This window comes from Danio aesculapii, chromosome 4 (assembly GCF_903798145.1).
Source record: "Danio aesculapii chromosome 4, fDanAes4.1, whole genome shotgun sequence".
Lineage (NCBI taxonomy): Eukaryota > Metazoa > Chordata > Actinopteri > Cypriniformes > Danionidae > Danio > Danio aesculapii.
This window is the reverse complement of record NC_079438.1, coordinates 24,118,910-24,127,000: the sequence shown is the minus strand read 5'-3', so window position 1 is coordinate 24,127,000 and position 8,091 is coordinate 24,118,910. Positions and strand designations below refer to the sequence as shown.

Genomic DNA, 8,091 nt, shown 5'->3' with positions numbered 1-8,091 from the left:
GGCTGCAGTTGGTGAGAGAGGCTCACCACATTTTCTTCTGTTTAGTTTTATTTTTGACTAAAATACATTTTTGTTAAAGTTTTTTTGAGTTTGTTTAGTTTATCCTCCCAGCAGCGTGAGCTGTTCGGGAGGAGTGTTTTTTTATTCCTATTTTTTTTTTGCAATGGACGGATCTACGGTGACAGACCTGGCAATGGCGGACGGATTTGAGAAGGCAAATGACAATGGACTGGACAGACGACAACGAGAAACAAACAGATCGGAGAAGGAAGCAAGGAAAAGGATTTATCTAAAAGAAGCAACTGTAACAGTGGATATAGGACAAACAACTGAGGTGAGAGCAATGGATTTAATTAAAGCAGTGACGGAGAGGATTGGGGATGGAAAGATTTTGGCTGTAAGACCAAAACAAAACAAGGAGTATGAAGTAACACTTGAAAGAGAGGAAGATGCTGATGTGTTAACAGACGGATTGACTATCAAAGGGATAAACTGTACAGTAAAGAGGCTACAAAATCGAGATTATGTTGTCTCCTTCATGCATCTGCCTGTCTATGTTGCTGACGTAGATATTTTAGACAAATTGGATCATTGGGGAGTTTGTCCCATTTCAAAAATTAAAAGAAGGTTTTATCCGGGCACAGATATTGAAGATGGGACGAGGTTTGTTAAAACCAGATTCCCCAAAGAAGTGGCGTCCCTCCCGTACAGCACAAGAATAGAGACAGCAGAAGGACCACAATACTTTAGGGTGATGCACAGCCATCAGGTGAAAACTTGCAGGCTGTGCATGAGCCCAGATCATGTGGTGAAAAACTGTCCAGATTTTAAGTGTTTTAAGTGCGAGGAAAGGGGGCATTTCGCAAGGGATTGCGATGCGGTGAAGTGCCCGGATTGTAATAAGGTTTTAAATAAATGTGAATGTTGGATGGGGGAAGAGGAGGAGGAGGTAGAGCAGCGGGTAGACAGACAGATGTATGAAGGAGACAATATACAGTCAGAGGACAAAACAACAACACAAGACAGAAGAACAGAATCTAAAAGTGAAAAACTACAAGAGAATGAGGCTAATGGAAAGGACAGAGTCACTGAACAGGAAGGGACAACATGGACTCAAATGGATATGACTGACAGTTTAAGGGATGTTTTGGAAGCAGCAGAAATGAGCAATTCGAATAATAAAGACTTACAACAAGGACAACAGGAAGACATATTTTGGACACAAATGGACATGACAGACAGTTTTCAAAAGGCAATGGACACAGTGGAGACAAAAGACCAAAGTAATGAGGAGCAAGACGAGTTAGAGGAACATTTACAAAAGGAGGGAAACAAAGAGACACAGGTGAAATCATCAAAAAGAAGAAGATCGATAAAGATAAAACCTAATTTAGAGACTGCAAGGAAAAAACTGCTAAAAGATGAAGAAATCGAATGCGCAAATAAGTATGAGTTGCTAAAGGGCTTGGAAGAGATGGACTGAGATGATGGTTTTTATGAATGTTTTTATCTTATTTATGGTTTTAGGAATTGTGTCTTTTAATGCAAGAGGGCTTTTAGACATCAGAAAATTCCAAAATGTAAAAGAAAAGTGTAAAAGAGAAGAAATAATTATTTTACAAGAAACAAATTGGAAAAATGAGGTGATGGACGTATATAAAAAAGAGTGGGATGGGGACTTTTATTATAGTAATGGAGATGGGAAAGCTGGGAGAGGAGTAGCTATTTTAATAAGAAAGAATGCACTACAAATGAGTAAAGTAATATATAAAGACAAACAAGGGAAATGTATGATTTTAGAAATAAAATATGAAGGGAAAGATATAATTTTAGTTAACGTGCATGCACCCAATGAAGAGAGTGAAAAGAAAAGCTTTTTTAACTTTTTAAGAAGGTTTTTAAACGACTATAAACAAATAATAGTATGTGGGGATTTTAACACTGTTTTTAGCAGACAGGACATAACAGAAGGTATGGTTTTTAAATCAGACACAGGAAGAAAAGAACTAAAATCACTAATGGAGGAAAAAGGAATGATAGACATTTGGAGAGAGAGAAACGGGAAGAAAAAGGAGTTTTCTAGAAGACAAATAGCAGGGAATTGTGTAACTCAATCGAGAATAGACTATGTGTTATGCACAAGAAATATAGAAATTTATATAGAAAAAATAAAGTACGATGAAACTGTTTTAAGTGACCATAAATTTTTATTGTTTAATTTTAATACAGAAGAAATACAAAGAGGCCCAGGGGTGTGGACATTAAATAGTGACATTTTAAAAAATGAAGACTATGTTAAAAAAATAAAAGGAATAATAGAAAAGGAAAAAGGAAACCAAATATATAATGAAGACAAAAGACTATGGTGGGAAAATGTCAAATATCTGATTAAAAAAACTACAATACAATTTTGTAGAATAATACAAAAGAATAAAAGACACCAAGAAAAAACAATAAAAGAAATCTTAGAAAAAGAACTAGAAAAAAATGAAAAAGACGTACAAAAAATAAAAGAAATGGAGGAAAAACTGAAAGAAATTGAGGAAAAGAAATATGAAGGAGCTAGACTAAGAAGCAAAGCAAAATATGTAGTAGAGGGAGAAAAGTGCACAAAATTCTTCTTTGATTTAGAAAGACAAAAAGGAAAAGCAGAAAAAATAAAGATAATACAAGGAGCAAAAGGAGAAAGCATAGAAGGAAATGAAGACATTTTAAAAGAAATCAAAACATACTATGAGGAGTTATTTAAAACACAGGGAGTTGATGAATTACAAATGGAAAAATTATTAAAACAGATAAAAACAAAAATAGATGAAGAGGATAAAAGAGAATGTGACCAAGAAATAAAAGAAGAAGAAATAAGAAAAGCAATAGAAAGCTTGAACAAAAGGAAAAGTCCAGGAATAGACGGGTTAAATAGTGAATTTTACGTATGTTTTAAGGAAATTTTAATACCAATTTTAACTGAAATTTTTAAAGAAATACTGCAAAAAGAAGAATTAAATGAAAGAATGGGAATGGGATTAATGAAATTAATACACAAAAAAGGAGAAAAGACATTGTTAAAAAATTACAGACCAATCACAATGTTAAACACAGATTTGAAGATTTTAACTAAAATTTTAGCAAATCGATTAAAAGAAGTGATGCCAAAAATAATTCAAACAACACAGGCCTACGCGATAAAAGGAAGAGACATAGCAGATATAACAATGAGCATAAAAGACATCATAGAATATATGAAGGACAAAAAAGAGGAAGGATATATAATAAGTTTGGATTTGGAAAAAGCTTTTGACAGAGTTGAACACCAGTTTTTATTCGAAGTACTTAAAAAGTTTGGTTTTGGAGAAGTTTTTAGAAAATGGATCAGGATTTTATATAAGGGTATTTTAACACAAATTAAATGTAATGGCTTTTTAACAGAATGTTTTAAAATAACAAGATCGATAAGGCAAGGATGTCCTCTGTCAGCACTCTTATATTCACTTGTGGCAGAATCCCTGGGTCTAGCTATCAGTGAAGAAGAAAAAATAAAAGGAATGGAAATTGAAGAAAATAAAGTAAATAAAATGTTTCAATATGCAGATGACACTACATTAATAGTAAAAGGAAAAGAGAGTGTGAAAGAAGCAATGAAAATAGTACAACAGTTTTGTAAAGGATCGGGAAGTAAAGTAAATGAAGACAAAACGGTTTATATGAAGTTTGGAAAGGAGACAGATTTAACAGATTGCACCAATTTTAAAGAAGTAGAAGAAATAAAGATTTTAGGGGTTTTAATGGGGAAAGATGCCAGAACAGCTAGAGATAAGATGTGGGAAGGTTTTTTAACAGATATAGAAAGGAGGTTAAATTACTGGAAACTAAGAACACTGACATTAAAAGGAAAAGTTTTAATTATAAATGTTTTAATGGAGTCTAAGTTGTGGCATGTTTTATATGTTTTAGAAATGCCAATGTGGATAGAAAAGAGGTTGAAAAAATGTTTTACTGATTTTTTATGGGGAGGTAAGCCACCAAGGATTGCTTTTAATACAGTTGTAGGGGAAACAGACAAGGGTGGGTTGGGTTTAATAGATGTAGAACAAAGGAAAAATAGTTTAAGAGTGAAAAGAATAAAGAAGTATCTAGAAAGTATGTCAAAAAGAAGAAGAGGGTTTTTTACACATGTTTTTATATTGTCAAGAATTGGAAAGTTTTTTAAAAGATTGTAAAGTTTTAATTAAAGGACTACTTGGAGACTGGGATGAAAATGAAACAGAATGGAGCAGAGTATTGATGTTAGGATGGAATAAGAAAAATGAAAATAAGAAAATTGTCAACCTATGTATCATGCTGATGAAGAATGCAATGTGGGAAAGAAGAATTGTGGCAAAAAAAGAGAAAATTGTGATGGATGTATGGGCAATTTTAAGGAGGAAAACAGAAGGATATGTGGAAAACTGTATATATATTATAAAAACGAGGACAATTTAGGAGAACTGCACAAAATTTTGAGTTTTTAAGAAAATGAACTGGAATTTACCACAGTTTTAATGTTTTGATTCCAAATGAGATTTTAATGTGTATTGTATTATGCTTTACCGTGTGGAATTGTAATTGAAATTATTTTAATTAAAAAAAAAAAGGCAATGCCTGATCTCATCTGAACTCGGAAGCAAAGCAGGCTTGGGCCTGGTTAGTACTTGGATGGGAGACCGCCTGGGAATCCCAGGTGCTGTAAGCTTTTTGAATTCCTTCATTTGGCAGCGAATAAACTTCCCATGTCACAGCTCTGCTGCTGGTGTCTTTTCTGCTGCTGGTGCCCCGGAGCAGAAACAAAAAACAAAAAAAAAAAACTAACTGGTAAACAATTGAGGTGACAAGGGCATTGTTTCTGTAATAAATTATTTTTTTTTAAACGCCTGTCATAGAAAAAGAGCTTTTGCTGTGACTTTAGTTAATGAACATTTAGTGGACTTCTGATCTAAATCAGTCTAACATGTACAATTATACAGACAAAAAAAGGAGCGGCAATGATTCGGTTGTTAGATTTGTTTATGGATCTTGAACAACCCACCAACTTTATATGTAAGCACCATTTTTGTCTTTGTACACAGTCTCTTCTCTGTAGGCACCATACAGGATTCAAAATGGCCTTTCGCGTTAGGTATCTCGTTACCCTTTTAGTCATAACAGGTAATATGCATGGCAATGCAGGAAGGTAATGACATGCAAACACATCTCAAGAAGGTTTTCACAGCTACCGTGTTTCATCCACCAAACATTGCTCCCAAATTGAAGTGAGATCTTCAAAGACAACCCAGATGGGACTTGAACGAACAATCCCAAGCCCCGGAGGCTGATGCCTTATCCATTAGGCCACTGGGCCATTTCGCCAATCATTTGTCATGGATTTTTTGTATGCCTTCAACAAGATGCCAACGCATGGAAAACTGCACTTTAGGATCTCGATGCCAGTTTGCATTCCGTCAAATAAGATGTGTGCAACTAATGGACAAACATTTTCTTTGTGCAATCATCCACATTCTTGTCTCATTGGTCCTGGGGTATGGTTCTCACGTATGGTGTGACTGGTCTTGAGTTTCAAATTCCAGACAAGGCCACTCTCACTAACTTGCAATCACAACCTTTCTGCAGCTATTTTCTTGTTTGCATTTCATCATCATCCACCTAACATGAGACCATTAGTTGAAAGCCACGGGGTACTTGAAGTCAAGATCTCCATTACCAAAGCTCAGCAGAACCTTTTAGCTTTGTAACGTGACAGTGAGATTCAAGCAAGTTTGGATGAATCTTATTTGAAGTGTGCAGCAAGTCTGAGAATTCGAAGCTAACTATTGTCCTCAGATCATCACGCCTAAGTTTTGAGTTGACCAGTCGGAATTGTTTCACACAACTTAAATGTACCCCAACAAAGACAACCCAGATGGGACTTGAAGCCACAATGCCCAGCTTCAAAGGCTGATGCCTTATCCATTAGGCCACTGGGTCAACACTAGCTTTTGTCATACCTGATGTATGGCTCAGAAAGTTCTTGTAACTCAGAAAACAGTACTTTAGGATCCCTATGCCATATTGCATTCAGACGATCTGGTGTGTACACCTAATGACAAAACAGCTTCTCTGAGGAGTTTTCCATTGTCATGTCTTTTTGAACTAGGGGTATGAACCTAGCTTTTTAAAGGTAACACTGGATTGTCTTGCACAGTCAACTTAAAAGGAACTGCAACAAAGACAACCCAGTTGGTACTTTAAACCCACAATCCCCAGCTTCGAAGGCTGGTGCCCTATCCATTAGGCCACTGGGCTGTTTTTACTGCCTGTGAACTGTAATATGCCTCCAGGGAGTTGCTGACACACGGAACAAAAACAACATGAACAAAGAGTAGAGTGGATCGGTCTCACAGAATTTTTTGTGGCACTGCAGATTGCTTTCACGGGGCTCGTTGGTCTAGGGGTATGATTCTTGCTTAGGGTGCAAGAGGTCCTGGGTTCAAATCCCGGACGAGCCCTATGAATGTCATAGAAAAAGCAGCGGTGCTGTGCTATCTATGGTGTTTCTATGTTAATTGTAGCAGCTTTGACATTAGTTAATGAACATTTAGTGAACTTCTCATCTAAATCAGTCTAACATGTACAATTATACAGACAAAAAAAGGAGCAGCAATGATTCGGTTTTTAGATTTGTTTATGGATCTTGAACAACCCACCAGCTTTATATGTAAGCACCATTTTTTGTCTTTGTACACAGTCTCTTCTCTTTAGGCACCATGCAGGATTCAAAATGGCCTTTCGCGTTAGGTATCTCGTTACCCTTTTAGTCATAACAGGTAATATGCATGGCAATGCAGGAAGGTAATGACATGCAAACACATCTCAAGAAGGTTTTCACAGCTACCGTGTTTCATCCACCAAACATTGCTCCCAAATTGAAGTGAGACCTTCAAAGACAACCCAGATGGGACTTGAACCAACAATCCCAAGCCCCGGAGGCTGATGCCTTATCCATTAGGCCACTGGGCCATTTCGCCAATCATTTATCATGGATTTTTTGTATGCCTTCAACAAGATGCCAGCGCATGGAAAACTGCACTTTAGGATCTCGATGCCAGTTTGCATTCCGTCAAATAAGATGTGTGCAACTAATGGACAAACATTTTCTTTGTGCAATCATCCACATTCGGGTCTCAATGGTCCTGGGGTATGGTCACCACTATGCCAGATGAGAAGAGGAAAAGATTAATGAAAAAGAGAACATATAACGATTAGATTGAGTGTAAGTGCATAAATATTCTTCAAAATATTTGTTTATACTTTTTTATATAAATTATATATTATTAAAAATTTAAGCTAACACATGTGACACTTGCAGGGTCTTTAATCTCAGAAGATGATGCCGCAAAAGTTACTAAAAAGACAAGTGAGGGGAAATACATTTCTTGAACCTTGTATATATTAGGTTTCATGTTTTATGTGTGTGACATTAACGTTTATCACTGATAAATTGTGAACAGTGATGTATAAATACCTTTTTTGACTGTTTATGTAGATAAAAACACAGGTTTGCAGGCTTTTCCAAAACCTCCTGAGCTACCAAAAGCTTGCCTACACTCTAAAATTATTAATTAAACCCAAAATCATGCTGGTCTATGCTGGTTTTTTCAGCAGGGTTTACTGATGAGGATGACAAACAGGATGACAGTGATGAAGACATCAGTGGTCCCAGACCAGAAACTGACCTCCAGAAATGACGGTATTTAATTATTTTTGTAAAATATTTATTGTATATTAATAATTTTTTTCGTTGTGACAAACTGGGGTATTAGACGCAAATTGGAGCTTATGTAGGCCTACAGTTCAACATTCAGGTTTAACTGAATAAACAGTTAGTAAACACAAGTACATCTTATTGAACATAATTTATTTACATCACCAATTATCATAGTAGAACAATTTCTCAAGCAGTTTGTGATGCATTTTGGAAATAGGAGATGAGCCCCTGGTCTAATGCGTCACCTGGCTCGAGAAACCCGTTCTCAAAGACTTATTATTTGGGTAGCACACATATTTTGAATGCCTTCGGCA

At 36.0% G+C, this 8,091-nt stretch overlaps 1 protein-coding gene and 1 non-coding gene across 2 annotated transcripts in view; both read left to right on the top strand.

Annotated features, from left to right (window-relative positions):
• LOC130222312 (gastrula zinc finger protein XlCGF57.1-like) overlaps nucleotides 1–8,091 on the top strand; it is a 96,783-nt gene that overhangs the window by 73,177 nt on the left and 15,515 nt on the right. The gene's annotated exons all lie outside the window — the stretch shown is intronic.
• On the top strand, nucleotides 6,447–6,518 carry trnap-agg (transfer RNA proline (anticodon AGG)). Its single transcript has one exon. It is a non-coding gene; the product is annotated as a tRNA-Pro (tRNA).